The following is a 21,420-nucleotide window of genomic DNA, read 5'->3' as shown; positions in this document are numbered from 1 at the left end:
AGCAGAATATGTAGTTACATGCAAAGTAGCTAAAGAAACAGTGTGACTGTGCAAGTTCTTGTCAGATTTGGAAGTAGTTCCAAATATGCATCTGCCCATTACCCTGTATTGCGACAACAGGGGTGCAGTTACCAATTCCAAGGAATCAAGAAGTCGTAAATATGGAAAACACATCGAAAGAAAGTACCATCTCATCAGGGAGATAGTACACCGAGAAGACGTGATAGTCACGAAGATAGCCTCAAAAGATGACCTTATTGATCCATTTACGAATGCTCTCTCGGCTAAAGTGTTCGAGGGCCACCTAGTCGGACTAGAACTGCGAGCATCATTATCTAGGGAAAGTGGGAGAATGTCAAGGGTATATGGATGCCCTAGTCATATAATACCAGGAAAGCTACTGAATTGTTGATGATTCTCTTGTAAACACAAGGCACATCAACATTTTGATCAAAGCCATAAGATTTGATCGCAGTATTAAACCTTATATTCCAAGATCGAGAAGTTTGCTTCAGTTCATAAATGAACCGATTAAGCCTGCGAACCTTTTGTTCTTAACCTTGGGTTATGAATCCCTCGGGTTGCTCCATATAAATGGTATCCTCAAGATTGTCATTCATAAAAGAAATCTCAAACTCATAATATGAAGCAATGGACAGGAGGATAGAATAGACTTAAGCATGGCAACAGGTGAGAAAGTCTCCTCATAGTCGACTCCCTCAACTTGGGTATAACTCTTTGCCACTAGTCTAGCCTTAAAAATTTACACCTTCCCATCAGCACTCCGTTTTCTCTTGTATGTCCATTTGCAAAATATAGGTTTAACCCCATCAGGTAGATCTACAATATCCCAAACTTAATTGAAATCCATCAACTCCATTTCGATATCCATAGCTTTGATACAATCATCTTTGTCAACATCCTCCATTGCCTTTTTGTAAGACAATGGGTCCTCAACATATTCATCAACTACCATGGCTAGGATTTATGTTAAACCTATGTAACGGTCAGATGGGTTCGCAACCTTCCCACTGCGTCGAGGTTCCCTCAACACTTGAGGTAGATTTGACCTATTAGATGATCCAACTTCAACAACTTTTGTTGAGGTGTTGGGTTCTTCAACAACTTTTGTTGAAGGTTCAGTAGATTTATTGGAAAGTTCATTCAACACAATCTTACTATGGGGCTTGTGCTCCCTTGTGTGGTATTCTTCTAGAAAAGTATCGTTTGTCAATACAAACACTTTATTTTCTTTAGGGTGGAAGAAGTAACCACCTCTCGTGCCTTTGGGGTAGCCTAAAAATAGGCACGATCTTGAAAGAGGTTCCAATTTCTTAGGATTTGCCTCAAGCACATTTGCTGAACAACCTCGAATTCTGAAATAATGTAAACTAGCTTTACGACCATTCCATAATTCCAAAGGTGTTCTGGTAGCACTTTTGAATGAAACATAGTTCAAAATGTATGTTGCAGTCTATACTTCAAAACCCTAAAATGAATCAGGTAAGGAAATGTAACTCATCATAGACCGAATCATATCCAACAGGGTTCGATTTCTCCATTTTGATACACCATTCTGTTAAGGTGTACCAGGTGTTGAGACTTAGGATACAATTCCATGATCTATCAAATAGTTCTGGAATGTTAGATAAAAAAAACTCTCCATCTCGATCAAATCGAAATGTCGTAATTGTTCTATTTAATGCATTTTCAACTTCAGCCTTGAATTCTTTGAACTTTTCAAAAGATTCAAACTTATATTGCATTAAATAAATATACCCATATATTGAATAATCATCAGTAAAGGTGATGAAATATTCAAAACCTCCCCTTGCTTTGACATTCATCGGACCATAAAGGTCTGAATTGTTGGGGTTGATGCCCTAAAGTCTCGTGTCCTGTAGTTTGTAAACAGTTTGTACGAACACTTGTGTTGTATAATGTAATGCAATGAAATTAAGATATACTATGATTGATGTTCTATGCTCGAAATGATGTGATACTACCACTAGATATGCGTTAATGATGGGTGTTCACGTAGTATGCCATGCATTGTCACAAGTTTCCTTACGTTAGAACCAAGTGTAATTCCAACGCAAGTTTCTCGGTGTGATCCGAGGTCGAACACGGGGACTAGTTTAGGTTATTGTGGTATGTTCATGATATATGCAACCAGGTTTTTAATCTTTAAAAATGTGTTTGTACAGGTATATAAATTGTGATAAAATAAAGTAAAGTGGTAAAGATGCGATAATAAAATGAAATACAATAAACCTAAGCTAGATGATACAAGATACAAGCTTCATGTATAAGATGTTGGGGTCAAGGCTGGCTGTGAAAGGTGTGCAAAGACGTGGAATGCGGCGCCAAGTCTTATGAACAAAATATAAAGAGAAAGACAAATAATATAAATAACGCAAGTTCTCAATTGCATTGAAGCTACAAATGTTGTTCCACTCTTCTCTTGGCGTACACCTTTCAGTGATCGGCCACGCTCTCACATGTCTGTGGTGAAACAGGGACTAATGTGATGAACGCAAGGTTGCTTCCATGTCTAGAAGTACTACTCGCTTTAGTTAACGCATTCTTCTGACCTTCTCTCGATAGATCAGAATGGTATCTTCACTTCTGCTCTCACAGGCGAAGATGCCGTCTAACATGCCTTAGCTAAACGCATTTTATATCTTTAACACATATTAAGTACTTAGTTAATTCATATTACCTATTAGGGAATTAAGAAGACATCATGAAGAATGATTGATGGGTGAACGAAAATAGACAGAAGATGGTAAATGAAAGCTATCAAAACATTTAATACGTCTATTAAGCGTTTGATACATGGTGTGTGAATGAAAAGATAAAGGAAACATGAAATACAACGATGAAAGAGATATAACAGATACAAACAAGTGCTAATGTCTTGACACTGATTCAATGGAGATCTGCTTGCCGGATAGGATGAATTTGATGGTAGGGAGAGCTTCCCTCTCAGGCTTGCTCTACCGGTAGCAGGGATCTTTTCACAGAGCTTTCAATTGGGTGTTTGGTAGGTTAGATATGAGATTCACCTCTCGGCCCTATCTCGTATTCTTTCCGGATTTCTTCACTCAAGCACTCAGCTCAGCCTTTTCTCTCAACAGTTTTGCAGCATTTACCCTGTATCCCGTAGCATACATTTTCTCTGAAATCAATAGGGTATTTATAGGTGCAGGTCTTTGACTCCGGCCTTGTGATCCCCACTTGATTGTCATGCTAATTCCGAAGATGGAGGGATATTATTCCTTCTGTTATGCAATCAGACCGTCAATTCTGCACAACCGTTAGTTGTACACGTGTCTCGATCCTTCGCTTTCGCGTTGCTCAGCTGCATCTTTCGATCATGGATTCACATGCGGTGTTGTTTTTATTACCGCATGCGGTTGAAACACAACTCTTGATCGACTATCGCATTGCACCGCCATTGCAGTAATCGTCTCTTCATTGTTGATTGATGGGCGCAATGTGACAGATATGCGTTGATCAGTTTCTCGTGAGCCTTGAGCGTAAGCGGTGACTTAGTCTCCTGCAAAACAGAATAAAATCCGGCTTGTCTTCCATCTTTATGGTGTTAGTGGGTGTAATTGCAAACATTTATAATTATTGTAATACTAGGCTAATTTTCATACAATCGGCGCATATTTACTAACTTTTGGCTGCAATATCTAGATAAGGTGGCATAAATAACTTGTATTTCTACAAGTTATCACACCCCCAAATTTAGATATATGCTCGTCCTCATGCATATCTTCTACTAAGGCAATCATGCTCAATTCCTATCCTCTATTTTTGCGACGATTTGTTGCTCCGAATGTTACACTTAGGCACATTACTTGACATCGATTTCTTTCTATCCTTGCTAATTCTTAGCAAGCCCTACTTTATTCTTCTATATGACAAAATTCTGCTCAAAGATGCTTTTCTAGTTTTCAAAATAGAATGTTTATCTCTTATTTGTCAAAACAACTTGATGTGTCTATATGCGGTGAGCAAAACTTTGCGTCATCTATTCACTTAGAGACTCTTTATCATGGTTACACTTTTCATTTTGGCTTGTCCCCATGGGTGTCATCGGACATCCAACTACGGTTGTGTGCCAATTTCAATTTTTAATTCATGATAATCAGAGGAGTTGTCTCTTGCATTCTTTTATTTTTGTTTTTGTTTCTTTTTTTGTTTCTTTTTTTCATACTGCATTGTTCTTGGAAACCCACATTCATTTTGGGTTACTCCTACGGATGTCATACGAACATCCAACTACAAGCAGACTCCTTTCACAATTAAACTCTTATTAGGTTGGGACAGTTTTGAGGTTTTCCCTTGGACTGACATTGGAGTTTTGCATAATATATATATATATATATATAAGAATTAAAAATGGACACATTTTCTTAACTATAGCATAATCTTGATCTCATTTGCTCAGACCTTCCCCACCCCCAAATTTAAAGATGAGCAAAGTCCTCATTGCGTTGTTTGGAGAGACTAGATAAATACTTAGAAGAAAATTTCAAAAAGAAGGTGTGAGCAGAACTTTATAAGATAATAGGTAAAGTACTGCTAAACTATGAATTAACTAAGTGTTGTCATAATTTATTAAGTATGGGAAATGTTTCTAAGTATAAACATGTAATACATCATAGTAACGCAATGAAGATCATAAAAATAAAAGATTTAGAATGTCACAAAAATTGACAAAAGTAAATAAAGAAAGAGACACAGGCAAAAAGTGGAGTGAATATATACTCTGATTGTATTGACTATTAACAAGGTATACAAATGAACGCATTACAACATTTTCTACTGTCTGTACAAGAGTCAAAGAATTTGATTACTTTACAAATTTGATTCAGAAGGATGCATGATTCAAAATTCACCCATACTTCTAATAAACACAGATACATTTTTGCCGAGGACGGGCAACACACATATATCCCCGCAACACACCCCTTAACCAACGCATTTTTGGAGGATACCCCAACATAGTGCATTTGGCTAAGGACGAGCAAAAGACATATGCGAGCACAACATACCCCTCAACTCAATGCATTTGGGCGTACTGGATGTACAGTGTCGCTTACTTATTACACCCACCCTCTCATAGTTTACTTTCCTGTCCTCTTAATTCATCAAAAACATCAGTCGAAAAGACCTTGCGATGATTTATCCAGTCATTCATAACAATTCTATCACCGGTGCTACTAAATTTGAGATATGGAGAAACATGTGAAATTAAATTGGAAGGAAATACAAAAATATTAAAGACTGATTCTACTAGACAGTAATTGACGGAATTTAGAAAACGGTAAAAGAAAGCTGTAAAGAAAGCGAGTAAACATAGATAGGAAGGTCGATTGAAAGAAGTTCTTAGAGTTACCACAATCGCTTTCCCTGTAAGCGGTTTAATCCTACTTGCCCAAGTCAATGGTATCCATGTGTCGATCGAAGTTGCCTCCATAGTAGGGCTTAATCCATTGATCATTGACTTTTAATGTGTTGTTCCCATCTAAAGTTGTTAGTACCACTACGCCGTGAGGAAATATTGTCTTGACTCGAAATGGCCCAGACCAGCGAGACTTCAACTTTCTTGGGAACAATCACAAACACACATTGAATAATAATACCTGCTGACCTTCGGTGAATGTCCGATCGTTTATGCGGTCATCATGCCATTTCTTTGTTTTCTCCTTGTATATCTTAGCATTTTCATAGGCATCCCTTCGCCATTCGACCAACTGATTCAATTGCAGCTTCTGAACTTTCCCCACACTGGCTAAATTAAACGTCAACTTTTTGCAAGCCCACATCGCCTTATGTTCCAACTCAAGCGGCAGATGACAAGCTTTTTCGAAGACCATGGCATAAGGAGACATGCTAATTGGTGTTTTGTAGACGGTCCTATAAGCCCATAGTGCTTCATCAAGCTTGGGTGACCAATCCCTCCTGGCAGTATTAACTACCTTTTCAAAGATAGTTTTGATCTCTCTGTTAGAAATCTTTGTCTGCCCATTAGTCTACGAGTGATAAGCAGTTGCAACTCGATGGCTGACGTTGAATTTATTCAACAGGTTGGCAATTATGCGGTTGATAAAGTGAGAGCCCTCATCGTTGATTAAGGGCCGAGGCATCCCATATCGAGCAAAAATGTTCTTCTTTAGAAATTTTGCCACAATGGCCGCGTCATTCTTGGCATATGCGATGGCCTCAACCCATTTGGATACATAATATACCGCAACCAGAATATATTAATGACCTTCTGATGGTAGAAATGGGCCCATGAAGTCAATTCCCCAAACATCAAATAATTCAACTTCTAAGATTGATGTCAATGATATTTCATTTCTTTTAGACATGTTCCCCGTCCTTTAACACCTGTCACATTGCACAACATAGGCATAGGCATCCTTAAACAATATTGACCGAAAGTAGCGCACTGTAAGACTTTTGCTGCGGTCCTTTGCCCCCCAAAATGTCCTCCATATAGGGACTCATGACAGAGCACTAAAATGTGTTTGGCTTCATGCTCAGGAACACATCGACGTATTAATGATCAGGTCCTTGTCGATATAGGAAGGGATCGTCCCAGAAATAAAATTTGGCATCATGTCTTAGTTTCTTCTTTTGCTGGTATGAATAATCATCCGATAGTTGACCGCAAACTATAAAGTTTACTATATCTGCATACTAGGGAACATCAATGTCTACTACCATCAGCAGCTCATCGAGGAATCTTTTCTCAATATCTTTTTCTGTCCCTTGAACCTCGCAGTTTTCCAATATTGACAAATGATCTGCGACTTGGTTCTCAGTGCCCTTTTGGTCTTTGATTTCTAGGTCAAACTCTTGCATGAGTAACACCCACCGTATCAGCCTCGGTTTTGCATCCTTCTTCTTCATTAAATACTCAATCGCAGAGTGATCCATATACACCACCATGTTTGTTCTGATTAAATACTGTCGGAACTTTTCCAGTGCAAATACCACTGCGAGCATTTCCTTTTCTGTGGTCATATAGTTCTCCTACGTGTCGTTCAGTGTTTTGCTTGTATAATAAATAGGATGCAACACTCCTTGCGCTAACTCAAAACTACGCCCACAGCATATCTGCTGGCATCGCACATCAGGGCGAATGGTTGCATCCAATCGGTCGTAATCAAAATGGGTGTGGAGATGAGTGCATCTTTCAATGTGTTAAATGCTTTGGTGCAACCGTTATCAAAATTATATTCACAGTCAGCTTCAATAAGTGCACTTAGGGGTCTTGCGATTTGGGAAAAGTTGCAAATAAATCTTCTATAAAACCCCGCGTGTCCCAGAAAGCTCCTAAGTGTTTTTACGTTCACAGGTGGGGGTAATTTGGAAATTTCGTCGATTTTTGCCTGGTCAACTTCCAATCCTGCCTAGGAGATTTTGTGACCCAGAACTATTCCTTCTTCCACCATAAAGTGGCATTTTTCCCAGTTCAAAATAAGATTTGTTGTCATGCATCTCTTCAAAACTTTTTCAAGGTTAGACAAACAGGAGTCATAATTACTGCCGAAGATTGAGAAATCATCCATGAATACTTCGACTGACTCCTCCAAGTAATCTGAGAATATTGCCATCATGCATCGTTGATAAGTGCCTGGTGCATTACAGAGTCCAAATGGCATGCGTCGGAATGCAAACGTACCAAATGGGCACGTGAAAGTTGTCTTGTCTTGATCCTCCGACGCAATTACTATTTGGTTATACCCTAAATAGCCATCAAGAAAGCAGAAAAATTCATTCCCCACAAGTCTGTCTAATATCTGATCAATAAACGGGAGTGGAAAGTGGTCCTTTTTAGTGGCCAAATTCAGCTTGCGATAATCCATACAGATTCTCCACCCCGTAGTTGTCCTTATGGGAACCAATTCATTATTGTCATTAGTGATGACTGTCATCCCCCATTTCTTCGGAACACATTGCACTGGGCTCACCCACCTGTTATCAGAGATCGGGTAGATGACATCTGCGTCCAGCCACTTTACTATTTCCTTCTTTACAACCTCCTTCATGGCAGGGTTCAAATGGCGTTGCCTTTCTACTGATCCATTCTTTCCTTCTTCCAGGCGGATCTTGTGCATACAATACGAATGACTGATTCCTCGAATGTCTGCCAAGGTCCATCCTAATCCTTACTTAGTGATGCAGAAATGATAACCGGTAACGAGTCATTACTTCCTAAGTAAGCATACTTTAGGTGTACTAGCAACAACTTTAACTCTAACACAGGTGGCTCTTCTAAAGATGTCTTAATGCACTGCGATGTCCGTTCAGATAACTTGAGCGGTTCAGCATTAGATTCCGTATGAATTGCGGCGCAGTCCTCCTCCAATATTGCGCCGACCTCAAAATCCTCATCGTCCATTTCCTTCAGGGGTTCATGCCACTGTTCTTCCTACAACTCTTCAATATATTGGCAATTCTCTATGTCTCATAGGTACTTCAACACATTGAGTACGTTGAATTTTACTTCTTGATCATCAACCCAGATGGTCAATTCTCCTTTCTGCACATCGATTAATGCTTGCCCTGTGGCGAGAAATGGGCGTCCCAGGATAATAGGAATCTCTCTATCGGCCTCATAATCCAATATGACAAAGTCTGTTGGGAAGATAAACTTGTCCACTTGCACGAGAACATCTTCTATCTTGCCTTCAGGAAGCTTTATCGATCTATCGGCTAGCTGTAATGTGATCGTGGTTGGCCTTGCTTTGCCGATGTCCAGCTTCTTAAAAATTGACAAGGGCATCAAATTTATGCTTGCCCCTAAATCACACAGTGCATTCTCGACCATCTTCCCCCCTATAGTGCAAGGCAATGTAAAAGCCCCAGGGTTCTTCATTTTAGTAGGGAGATTGTTTTGAAACAGAGCACTACACTCATATGTTAGTGCAACTGTTTCATTTTCCCCAATCTTTCTCTTGTTGGCAAGAATATCCTTGAGAAATTTCACATAACTCGACATCTGCTCTAATGCTTCTATCAAGGGAATATTAATGTGTAGCTGTCGAAGAACGTCCAGAAACCTCTGAAATTGCTTGCTGTCGTCTTTCTTTTTCAGCCTGGACGGGAAAGGCGGAGGATCCTACCATGTTTCTTGGTCACTTTGCTGCTTGGTGAGGTCTTGTGCTTGCTGTGTATCATTGGTTGGAGGCTGCATTGATTGAGAATTCAAGTCTTGAGCAGCTTTATCTTTTGTAAATGATTACTTCTAAACTGGGTCTGCTTCCGTTATTCGAAGTTAACTAGTCATCATTACAGTTAAGATTTGTTGGTACTTTTGTTACCGCATACTGGTACCTCGGTTATAATGGGGGCTGTCATTCTGCCATTCTGCAATGTCACTTGCATGGACATTGTTTTTACCTCTTGGCCCCACACTCTTGAGGTCTTCCATGCTGCGTACCAGGCATTTTCTTCTTTAATTCCCTCGTAAGCTGATCTATCTGATCTTCTAATTCTTTGAGAGAGTTAGCCTGCGATTGTCTCATTGCCTCGCTCGTTTCAATATAATGTTTTAATGATGTCTCCAGAGACGAGATACTGAAAGCGGTATCATATGTGAACAGATGGTCACATAGTGGTGTACCTTGAGAATTACTTGGGCTGCAGTTCGGATTAGTGAAGACCGGAGGGTTGCCTCGATCCTCTTGATAACTACATGGATAGAAACTATGGCCCTCCTGATTGAGATTCTCATCCAAACCAAAAATTGGGTGACCCCCCAACCAGGGTTGTGGTTGTTGCCCCATGATTTATCATACATAGCATATACGGGTTGTTGATTCCATGGGCAGACGTCTACCGAATGTACCTCTCTTCATTGAGTGCAATCCACTGCAGGCTCATGAGTCACCGCCTTGACCTGCACTGTTCCTTGAGAGAGAGTTCTCTGCTGATTAGCAACCACCTGGAGGAGTGAGGTCATTTTGGTCATTTGTTCGACCAATGCGCTTATTGTGTCCGTTGGCAAATCGACCCTTTCTTGCTTCTGACCTCTTATCTCAAGCCCGGTATCAATCCATTCGTCAGAATGTCACGAGATGCGATCCAATATGTTCTTCACTTCCGTATATGACTTATTCATTAATCTTCCTTCTGCGGAGGCATCGACAACTACTTGCATTGATTGGTCAAGGCTATTGTAAAAGGTTTCCATCAAAATACTGTCAGGAATCCCGATATGTGGACAGTTCTTCACTAACTGCCGGAATTGCACCCAGGCGGTGCTCAAGGTTTCATAACCCTTTTGTTCGAAATTCAAAACCTCCCTCTGCCTCCTTGCGTTGATAGACGGAGGGAAGAATCTGTTCATTAACCTATCAACCAACTGCTCCCATCCATTAATTTCATCTGGCTCTAATGCTTGGGCCCACCTTTTTGCTTCTTCCCACAATGTGTATGGGAATAGGTATAGTTTAAGACTTTCTTGAGTTACATCAGGCAGAGAGAATACGCTACACATGTCTACAAAATTTGTCAAATGTGCGTGTGGGTCTTCTCCCTGTAATCCTCCGAATTGCCCCACATTCTGAATCATTTGTAGCATAATAGGTTTTATTTCAAAGCTTGCATTCCCCTCGACTACTGGTTTTGATATTCCTGGTGAAAAATTATAGAAATCTGGCGCCGCATATTCCCTCACAGGGATGTTCTGATCAGCAGTAAGAAAAACAAGATCTTGTACTGGCAAATCTCCCCTCTAGTTTCCAACAGATGCCACATTCTCATCAGCCATACTTCTTCACCAATTAATTTAGCCCTGATGACTCTGCGTGAAGAATACACTTGATCTCTAGGTTCGCTTAGAATTACTAGATCACTCTAGCACTTATAAGCCGTCAGACTGCTCTCCGCGTTGAACAGTTAGTACAAAGAGATCTGTCATGCACATAACATAAAAATATTCAAACAATAAACCGTTAACCAAGTCCCCGGCAACGGCGCCATAAACTTGTAACGCAATGAAATTAAGATATACTATGATTGATGTTCTATGCTCGAAATGATGTGATACTACCACTAAATATGCGTTAATGATGGGTGTTCATGTAGTATGTCATGCGTTGTCACAAGTTTCCTTACAATAGAACCAAGTGTAATTCTATCACAAGTTTCTCGTGTGAACTGAGGTCGAACACGGGAACTGGTTTAGGTTATTATGGTATGTTCATGATATATGCGACCAGGTTTTCAATCTTTAAAAATGTGTTTGTACAGGTATATAAATTGTGATAAAATAAAGTAAAGTGGTAAAGATGCGATAATAAAATGAAATACAATAAACCTAAGCTAGATGATAAAAGATACAAGCTTCATGTATAAGATGTTGGGGTCAAGGCTGGCTGTGAAAGGTGTGCAAAGACGTGGAATGCGGCGCCAAGTCTTATGAACAAAATATAAAGAGAAAGACAAATAATATAAATAACGCAAGTTCTTAATTGCGTTGAAGCTACAAATGTTGTTCCGCTCTTCTCTTGGCGTACACCTTTCAGTGATCGGCCGTGCTCTCACATGTCTGTGGTGAAACAGGGACTAATGTGATGAACGCAAGGTTGCTTCCATGTCTGGAAGTACTACTCGCTTTAGTTAACGCATTCTTCTGACCTTCTCTCGATAGATCAGAATGGTATCTTCACTTCTGCTTTCACAGGCGAAGATGCCGTCTAACATGCCTTAGCTAAACGCATTTTATATCTTTAACACATATTAAGTACTTAGTTAATTCATATTGCCTATCAAGGAATTAAGAAGACATCATGAAGAATGATTGATGGGTGAACGAAAATAGACAGAAGATGGTAAATGAAAGCTATCGAAACATTTAATACGCCTATTAAGCGTTTGATACATGGTGTGTGAATGAAAAGATAAAGGAAACATGAAATACAACAATGAAAGAGATATAACAGATACAATCAAGTGTCAATGTCTTGACACTGATTCGATGGAGATCTGCTTGCCGGATAGGATGGATTTGATGGTAGGGAGAGCTTCCCTCTCAGGCTTGCTCTACCGGTAGCAGGGATCTTTGCACAAAGCTTTCAATCGGGTGTTTGGCAGGTTAGATATGAGATTCACCTCTCGGCCTTATCTCGTATTCTTCCTGGATTTTTTCACTCAAGCACTCAGCTTAGCCTTTTCTCTCAACAGTTTTGCAGCATTTACCCCGTATCCTGTAGCATACATTTTCTCTGAAATCAATGGGGTATTTATAGGTGCAGGTCTTTGACTCCAGCCTTGTGGTCCTTACTTGATTGTCATGGTAATTCCAAAGATGGAAGTGACTTGGTCTCCTGCAAAATGGAGTAAAATCTGGCTTGTCTTCCATCTTTATGGTGTTAGTGGGTGTAATTGCAAACATTTATAATTATTGTAATACTAGACTAATTTTCATAGAATCGGCGTATATTTACTAACTTTTGGTCGCAATATCTAGATAAGGTGGCATAAATAACTTGTATTTCTACAAGTTATCATATAATATATGATATTTTATTTCACTTCTTGATTTTGCTCAGTTGTTTATTTTGTTTGCTTTACCACAAACCAATAAACATAAAGTCCTAGTTATCTATATGTAACTTAAGCATGTATATGGTGACATACAAGTGGATCGTGTCTTGAGAGATAACTAAAATGGTCTGTAGTATATGGATATGGGAGGGAAACATTATCCTGGTAACACTATAGATGCGACCCGCTTTATGGAATGGTCACAAGTGTTATGACTTGTCACAGATTGTCTAATCCCGATCATTCGTGTTGGGGACATGCGAGCAGGGGCATCTTATACAAAGAGTTTGTATAAGACCTGACCATGAATTGTTAATGTCTCATTATATAACACCATTCATGACAAAGACTTCACTTCACTAGGATGACCATAGGTAATATGACCTCAATCCTGAGTGAGTTGGGAATTTCTACCGTTGAGGGTGGTCCTTTGATTTGTATGGGTGCGAGTGGCCAAGTTGTCGATTCAAACCTATCATTTTGGGGATTCATCTGATTTGGGAGCTGGGAACTCAACTATACAAGATGGAATTCACTCCTTCCCCGAGGTAGGGGCAAGTAGATAGATAGCTCCCTTAAGGGCTAATTCCAGGGCTTGAACGATGTGGTGCTACATACCTTCTCTTGGCCTGAGAGGTGTTCACACATAGTTGGACTATGTTGTACTGTTCATGAGAGGAATCAGTGGTACTTAAGAAGTGAGATGTAACTACAGGGGCAAAATGGTAAATTGGTCCAACTGTACTTACGAGCATCTGTGAAGGGTTATTGTACTCGTGATTGCTTATATCCGATGGACACATAAATATATATGTTGTAAGAAGAGTTCAACTTTTGTTCTTTAGTGGAATGTCTGGCAGTTAACCGATGGTGGATCTCGTGGCTAAAGAGTTTAGTCAGCTATTCATGTATCATTGGAGCTTCGAGCCACAGGTTTATGAGGTCCCCTAGGTAGCTTGGATAAAGTCGAGAATCAGTTTTTGGTCAATTTGAAATGTTCAAATTGACAAGAGGGAGTTCGATTATATATGATATAATTGAACTGGTTAATTATATATGATACAATTGACTAAATGTATGAGATACATTATTTTGTAGGAAATTAGATATAAATATGATTTATATCAAGTAGAGGAGAAATTACTATAGTAGATATGTGATATCAAACTATAGGTTGAGGAAATAATAATGATTAATTTCATTTATTAATTAATTGGTTTATTATGTGATAATTGGCCGGAAACTTCTCTTCAATCGTGCGTTAGTGGAAAATCTTATTCGGTTATTGTAACTGAAGAATAAAAATGAAATTGGCTTCATTTTGCAAAAGGAGTTCAAAAAAATCGCAAAAGGTGTGAAAACGTATCGATCGCTTAGCTGAGAGCCTATACGATAGTGCCTTATCGCCTAAACGATTGCACGCCTCACGTACTAAACAATCGCACGCATTCTCTAAACGATCGCTTAGCGTGTTGAGTTTTCTAAACGATCCTTACTAATTACTAGACAATCGTGTAGCTTTCTCTAAACGATAAGCTTCCGCTATACGATAGTCTTTTCCCACTTGCTTATCGCTCTACACGATCATCCCTTTCCTCCTTCCTCTACCAACTTCATCAAAGGCCACTCGTTGGATTCTCACTCCGAGAATACGAAGGGCTCTAAGTGATGGTGTCGTATCGGGTCTTGCTTGTTCGTTTGCTGTCGTTCGTGTAAACGATCGTGCTGATGGTAGTCGATTGTTTGCTGGGCGATAAATAACGTAGAGGTTAGCTTCCACTGGGTTGAGTTAGAAGTGAATACAGTCTTCAATTGGTATGTGAACTCAATCTCTTGTATTTTATTTTTGAAAGCATGCTGTTAATTAGTGTTAAATTGCATAACTGTTTGTTAGAATGTGTGTGTGGTAATTCGGTCATAATGAAATAGAAAAGATCTGAATGCGCTCATGGATACTCTTTTGTAAGAGTTCCTTCATGAATGCACCAACTCTAGAGGTTCTTTGGCTCTGTGACCTTTTCCAGTAAAGGGTCTTTTAATCATTTTACCTTTAAGGCATGACTCACACACAGGTAGAGAATTTTCTTCTAACTCACTTAGAAGTCAATTATTCACCAACCTCTCAATCCTATTGAGATTGATGTGTCCTAATCTCAGGTGCCAAAGTTGAGCATTTTCTTTAGCAGAAATTTTAAGCCTTTTATGTTGAGTTATCGCGGTTTAAAATATTTTAGTGTTATGGAGGGATTTTGTTGCCAACGACCTTAGCACATATAAATTATTTTCCAGTTCAGCTGAACAAATATTGACACAATTCTTTGAAATAAACACTTTATTATGTAGAGAAATTTATACAATATGATTGTTCAAGTAAACACTTTACAAAAATTAAGTTCCTCTTCAAATTAGGAACTACATATACATTTTCTAGCAAAATATTATTGGGTTGTATGTCCTAAAACTCGCAGTTTGTAAAAAGATAAACATTTTCTATAGTCAATAAATTTATTATTGATTTTATAAATTGCATACATAAAAGTCTAAATCCAATAAACTAAGATCCATGGTTATTATATAAATACTCGAACTTTATGTAGAGACATAAAGATAGATCAAGTTTGAGTAAATAGCAAAAACGAACTATAGTATATGATTAAGGTTGGGTACCTTATTCTGGTAACACTATTGGATGTGATCTACTCTATAGTTGTTACAAAGAGTTGTAAAGTGCTACAAACGAAGTGATCCTAATTTGTACATGTTATGACATGAGGAGTGGGGGCGTCCTATGCAATGAGTTTTCATAAGATCGGACCAAGAAATAAGTCACTCTTGCTTTATAACGTTGTTTACTGGATAAGAGTGACTATTTCACTTAGATGATCTAGGTAACACGATCTTAATCCTAAGCTAACTATAAATTCTTGTTTATTCGGGATTGCTCTTAGATTTGCATAAGTGAGGGTTGGCTCAACAGCGCCGACTCAATAAGACTCCCATTTCAAGGGTAAGACCGGATAGATAGCTGGAGACATAGGGTGTAAGACAGAGTTCACGCCTACCCAATTTAGGGATAGGAGAAAGGTTGTTCTCTCAAGTACTGAATCTAGGTCTTGAACAAGGGCCCCCGTCATCTCACTGGGCTTAGAGAGTTTGGTTTAGTGATTGGATCACAAACTAGTTGTTCATTAGAGGATCAGTAGGGACTTGAGGAATAAGACGTAATCTTGGAGGTAAAACAGATATTTGACCCAACCGTTATTACGAGCAACCTGTAAAGGTTGACTTGCTGATTATGGTTAAATCATGAGGACATAATATATCTACAGTGATGAGAGTGTAACTATGGGCTTTAGAGTGACCCATTAGTTAACGAATGGAGATTAATTCGGCGTAATGAGTTTAGCCAATTAATCTCGGATCGTTGGAGCCCATGATCTGTAGGTCCACGAGGTCCCCCTACTAGCTCATAAATGAGCATAACTTTAGAGTAACGTGATAAGTTAACTTGAAACGTTCAAATTAGAATTAAAGAATTTAGTAATTATATGAGATATAATTACACGTTTAATTTTAAGAATTAAACGGAATAGAAGAATTAATAAATATTTAAATATGATTTAAATATATGAAGGTGGATTTGTGTAAAATTAATTTAATATTTGATATTAAATTAATTATAATTAATTAAATTGTTTAAATAATTATTCATTAATTTTATAAAAAAATCAACTTATGAAATTAATTTTACAAAATAAATAATATTTTCAATTTTTTAAATCAAATTTATTTTTGAAATCATTTGGTAAAAATTGAAAAATTGGAAAAATGAAACAAAATGGAAATTTGTTTTTTTTTTTTTTTTTCCATTACACCTTCAACTAGCTCACACAAAACCCACTTCTTTTGGCTTCAATAACTCCAAACATGAGTTGCATCTCATGCAACCATCTTCTTTGCATGATAGCCTACATTATATTGAGAAGATTGGAGTGGAATTGAGACATGCAAATGTAGAATTTTTGCTGAAAAATTCGGGTTGAAGAAGTTGTTCTTCAAATGGGTTGTAGCAGTGAGTTCTTCTCCAAGTTCCCTTCATTCAAGCTTATTTTGAGTCACACAACTCAGCCTAAAGCTCTAAGAGAATAGTGCGGAAGATCCTGAGGTGGTCTACAACAAGATTTGGAAAGGTTTGCAGCTGAGAATCAAGATTCAAGGAGTTCTACAAAGGTATGACTTTTACCTTATTGTTATTGTTTGAGCATGCTTTAGCTACTGCCAAAATTAATGAATTATAGTGCTTATTGATCCTTATTGCTTCTGCTGCTTACTGGTATACTCTAACAAAATATATCTATTATGTAAAGTTAATTGGAGACCTCCCACTGGCACAGCTAAGACGACATGCCCAGTTATAACCGCATCGTCATCTCCCTAGCTCTCAGTTGTCACCATAAACTAATTCCCTAAAATGAAGAACAAACGTAGTTAGTGAAACTCGAATCAATTATAGCCTGAATCATCATTCTTCACTAAACAAGTTTTCAAAACAAGCAAATCACATTTATCTTGCTCGACCTTTTTCTTTTTTGCCAAGTACTTGGGACAGTTTCTCTTTCAATGTCCCTTTTGGTTGCAATGGAAACAGATTCCTTTTGCAACTTTGGCTTTCTTACCCTTTTGGGTAGCAGCTGGTGGGTTAGTTTTCCCCTTTCCACTTTTCTTCTTCTTCTTCCACTTGTTGGTGTCGGATGAAGAAGGCACAGACTTGTCCCAAAGGTCGAACCTCTTTTTAGAAAATAAAGTAACATTTGCTTCACCCTTCTGTTTATTGTTTTTTTTTTAATCAAGGATTGGAAGGTCTGTAGTTCGTTGAGCAAGGTGGTCAGGTTGTAGTCAATCCTGTTCATAACAACATTGCTATGGAACTGTAGAAAACTTTTAGATAAAGATTCCATAATGAAGCTAACCTAACTGGCTTCATCGATGACGAACTCATTCATCTCTGCCACGTTGAAGTGGACCATCATGTTGAGAACATGTTCTCAACAAATTCCCCTTCTTGCATACGGGCATTGAAAATGTGTTTGAAAGCGTCATGCCTGAGCTATGCGGATGGTTGTCCGGACATTTCCTTCAGGGACTCCATGATCTCATGCTTCTTGGCCAAGACTTCGGAAAGGTTTGTCATGATTTACACTTGGGCCTTTTTTTTGTCGTGTCCATCGCTCGTATGCTTCTCAAGATTTTGAGCAGCATTGATAACTAAAATGGGAGGACAATCCTCCATAAGGATAAAACGTAGGTCATCAATGATAAGGATTGTGTTGATCGTGTTTTTCCAAGAAGTGTAGTTTTCGCCTGTTAATTTGTCGGCGACAAGTAAATTTAGGGCTGCGGAAGTCATATTTAAAAAAGTTTTCCGAAACCATACAAATTATTTATAATTAGTCTATTTGCATTAAATCATCAAAACAACTAATTAATTTCAATAAAATAGTCTAGTGTACCCTAAGTAACATATATTTTGCAATGATGTTTCAGTGAGGTAGGACAAAGTCATCATAGGGTGATCATGTGTCCCTTCACTGAAATGAGACAATCTCAACTAATAAACATAACAACTCGTTGTTACTATCACTATTAGTCACCATTGTTCGGTCCATAATTTTTTAAACTCGCTTAACAATTTTTGTAAGTATAACCCCTCATTTTAGGTGTCAAAGTTCCACCTCAATGAGCCAGCCTTAGGGAAAAGTCTATTGGGACATGAAACTGAAGTAACCCTATCCATCCGCCCCAATGAGCCAAGCTTAGGGGAAAACAACATTTGCCTTTGAATAGTTAAACAATTTTGATTAAGTTGCATTAAACTCTTTAAAAAACTTTAATAAAACTTACATGCATATAACAAATCTATCTAATTCACCTTTCCAGATAAGTTCTCAGGTAGGAGTGTTACGTTTCCGTCAACTTAAATACCCCAACCTAGACAGAACTCGCCTTAGACAAAAGATCTCTTATAGATACATTTGTTACATAGTTAATCTTTTATTAAGAATCAATTTAATCTTATTAAATCGATTAAAATATTAAACTTATATTTATAATTTCATTAGAAATGCGATCTTAGGTCTATCTGAATCGTGTTTTAAAACAATTTTAAAAAATGATTTTAACATAAGGTTTGCATGCAACTCTTAATTATATATTTTAATTTCTAATTTCATCTTGTTAACAATTATAAACAAATGAAACAAATTAAAACATACATTGCATGCTTTGACATACTTCAGTAAATTATAACACTTATAAACTAACTAAGGTAATGTCATGCTTCATGCAATTTTATTTCATTACTAGTATATATAACATTTATATAATAAGGTAATGAAACATGCTATAGTATATATTCATACATTCATTGAACCATATATTATAACAATTATAATATAAGTGATACATGGATATGCTATTAATGCATGCATGTAAATATTATAACATTTATATTATATGATGAATGAGCATGCTGTAAAATTAAATCATGCATATAAAATTATAACATTTATAATATGATGCATGAAATTAAATGCATAACCTATGGTGGGATTTTATACTATATGACATACTTTATGACATATAAATATAAATAGAATTCATACATCACATGTATAAAATAAAAAGCAATTAACAGTCTAGGATTGGACACTTAAAAGGAAATTTATATCTAACTATTACAAAATAAATATCTGTTTCAAAATAGGTGAACCGGGTTTTGAATCGCCCAAACCAGACCTAAATATCTCCAACCATCCATGAATCGGTCCAGAAGAACCCAACCAACTCAAACTAGAGAAACCACGAACCGAACCGGACCAACAGACCACGAACCGTTTGCAAACCGGAACGAGATCGTGCATCTAGTCCATCCCAGAGCGTCGCAGCACTACGGAGATGACCTTTGTCTGCTGCATCACAACGTCATGACGCTAGGGCACAACGTCACGATGCTACTGTACAGTCGCCCACTATACAGTTTTGAACTTCGAAACGCCTCTGATTTTGGCCTCGTTTTCACCAGATCATCACCGGGTATAGCATGAGCGACTCAAGAACTAAATTACAAACTCGATTGCTTGTCTGTGCCCCAAAACATGGTCCTTTACAACAGAAAAATTTAAACTAAAGCAAGAAATCTGTATTGCTTAATCTTGTAAACATCCATTAATTGCAAACCTTATTCAACACAGCACATCACATGAACAAATTGAATGCAATAATCCACCAAAACTGTAAAATTAATTCTGAAAACTTTGGAAAAATTGAGCCATTAAAACGTCGCTCTAATACCAATTGAAGGAACCCTATGAAGGGACCTTGAGCGGAAGAGATGGATTGTCCCAATTTTCCACAATTTTACTGGACATAAAAATTTTACAGTAAACAAAAGGATATTATGCAATTCACAAACATGCTATAAAAGAATTTATAGGGAAAAAAAAGGGTTTGGAACCCTTACCTTTGAAGACTAAATCTTCAATTGAAAACCCTCAAAATTCAAATAGGCACTACCACAAAAGTATCCTCAGTATTCTCTGGATAAGAATCCAGGAGTTTGTGGTGATCTGACTAATTTGGATTTTAGAGGAAGAGCTCATTTTCTTAGAAGAGAGGAGAAGAGGAAGAAGAGAGAGTTTTTCCATAACGTTTCTATGTTTTTCTTTCAAGAAGAAGAAGACCAAAGCCCCTGAAACCCACTCCTGCACGTTATGGAGAGAATAATGGGGAGGGAGTTACGACTCCCTCCCTAAAAATTTATTATTAATATTATTAATAAAATTAATTTTAATAATAAACCTTAATATATATGTGTGTGTGTGTGTGTGATAACTATTTTATCATTTAATAAATATATTAAACTATATGTCTTATCAAATATAACACATAACCTATAGTTCAATATTGTATCAAATACAATAACCTATGGTTTAATTCTCTCAACAACGATATTTAATATAAATCTCATTTAATATAAATTTAATTATATGAATCCAATTCACATAATTAATATTCGAATCATATTCAAATATTAAATTTCTCTAAAATAAATACTGTATCAATACATTATAATAATTATATCATATATAATTAAAATTTAATTAATTATATCATATATAATTAATTCCCTCAATTAATGTGAACAATTCAAATTAATCCAAAAACTGGTTCTCATTAACTCATGTTCAGCTACCGAGGGGACCTCATGGACTTGTAGCTTGAAGCTCTAACAGTACGTAAATAATTAATTAAACTTTTTAATTGATTATTTACCATTCGTTAATTGTCAGACACTCCACTAAAGACCAACAGCTACATTCTTCATACTACATATATATTTTTGTGTTCATTGGATATAATCAATCAATAGTACAACGATCCTTCACAAATTGCTCATTAGTACAACTGGGCCAAAATTACCGTTTTTCCCCTATAGTTACATTAACTCCTTAAGTACCATTGATCCCTCTAATGAAAAATAAATCATAGTCTAACTATGACCAAACCCCTCTTGGGCCAGGAGAGAGTGTGGCGTTACATTGTTCAAGCCCTTGAATCAGCCCTTAAGGGAATAATTTATCTACTTGCCCTGACATTAAGGAAGGAGTGAAGTGAACAAAAGTTGTTACTCCATCACATTCTTCTCATGAGTTGAGAATGCCTCAACGTAGTGGAAGGTTTGTACAATAGCTTGACCGCTATATGGAGAAACTCATGTCATCATACCTAGTGATGATTTAGAAGATCCATTGACCTTTAAAAGGCAATGGAAGATGTAGATAG

The sequence above is a fragment of the Benincasa hispida genome, chromosome 7, assembly GCF_009727055.1.
Source record: "Benincasa hispida cultivar B227 chromosome 7, ASM972705v1, whole genome shotgun sequence".
NCBI classification, from domain to species: Eukaryota; Viridiplantae; Streptophyta; class Magnoliopsida; order Cucurbitales; family Cucurbitaceae; genus Benincasa; species Benincasa hispida.
Note: the sequence above shows the minus strand (reverse complement) of the source record.